The 1,057-nt window shown below is 49.0% G+C and overlaps 4 non-coding genes across 4 annotated transcripts; all 4 read right to left on the minus strand.

The window, feature by feature from the left end:
* Positions 1–126: 126 nt before the first annotated feature.
* Positions 127–206, minus strand: Pmar_PMAR021477. The gene has a single exon. It is a non-coding gene; the product is annotated as a tRNA-Leu (tRNA).
* Positions 207–327: 121 nt separating this feature from the next.
* Pmar_PMAR021478 lies at positions 328–407 on the minus strand. The gene has a single exon. It is a non-coding gene; the product is annotated as a tRNA-Leu (tRNA).
* A 187-nt stretch (positions 408–594) lies between these two features.
* Positions 595–674, minus strand: Pmar_PMAR021479. Its single transcript has one exon. It is a non-coding gene; the product is annotated as a tRNA-Leu (tRNA).
* Positions 675–860: 186 nt separating this feature from the next.
* On the minus strand, positions 861–940 carry Pmar_PMAR021480. Its single transcript has one exon. It is a non-coding gene; the product is annotated as a tRNA-Leu (tRNA).
* Between the last annotated feature and the right edge of the window lie 117 nt (positions 941–1,057).

Raw genomic sequence — 1,057 nt, forward strand, 5'->3', positions numbered from 1 at the left:
AAAAATGGATTGAACGGATTCTGCGAGGTGCGATGGCACAATATCGATCAAAAGGTTCTGGTCTTGCACTACCTCGCTTCTGAAAGGGTCTCGGTTCTTAATATAAGACCAGTCAGGTATATAGGCTGACAGCTGTGGGGTTCGAACCCACGCCCTTTCGGACTGGCGCCTTAAGCCAGCGCCTTAGACCACTCGGCCAAACTGTCGATGAGTGCTTCAAAAATCATAGCGGAGAAGATGCGTTACACTATAGGACATGACACAAAAATGGTTTCGAATTGTTTCCGCGGAATGCGTTCTTCATCGAATCACACGAAAAGAAATTTCTAACAGCTGCGGGATTCGAACCCACGCCCTTGCGGACTGACGCCTGAAGCCAGCGCCTTAGACCACTCGGCCAAACTGTCGATGAGTGCTTCAAGATTCATAGCCGAGGTGATGCATCGCTCTGCCAAACCAGAGGACACAAAAAATGGATTGAACGGATTCTGCGAGGTGCGATGGCACAATATCGATCAAAAGGTTTTGGTCTTGCACTACCTCGCTTCTGAAAGGGTCTCGGTTCTTAATATAAGACCAGTCAGGTATATAGACTGACAGCTGTGGGGTTCGAACCCACGGCCTTTCGGACTGACGCCTAAAGCCAGCGCCTTGGACCACTCGGCCAAACTGTCGATGAGTACTTTAAGATTCATAGCCGAGGTGATGCATCGCTCTGCCAAACCAGAGGAGACAAAAATGGGTTGAACGGTTTCTGCGAGGTGCGATGGCACAATATCGATCAGAAGGTTTTGATCTTGCACTACCTCGCTTTTGAAAGGGTCTCGGTTCTTAATATAAGACCAGTCAGGTATATAGACTGACAGCTGTGGGGTTCGAACCCACGCCCTTTCGGACTGGCGCCTTAAGCCAGCGCCGTAAACCACTCGGCCAAACTGTCGGTAAGTGATTCAAAAACTATAGCGGAGAAGATGCGTTACACTATAGGACATGACACAAAAACGGTTCCGAACCGTTTCCGCGGAATGCGTTCTTCGTCAAATCACACGAAAAGAAA

Source organism: Perkinsus marinus (genome assembly GCF_000006405.1).
Source record: "Perkinsus marinus ATCC 50983 genomic scaffold scf_1104296963084, whole genome shotgun sequence".
Lineage (NCBI taxonomy): Eukaryota > Perkinsozoa > Perkinsida > Perkinsidae > Perkinsus > Perkinsus marinus.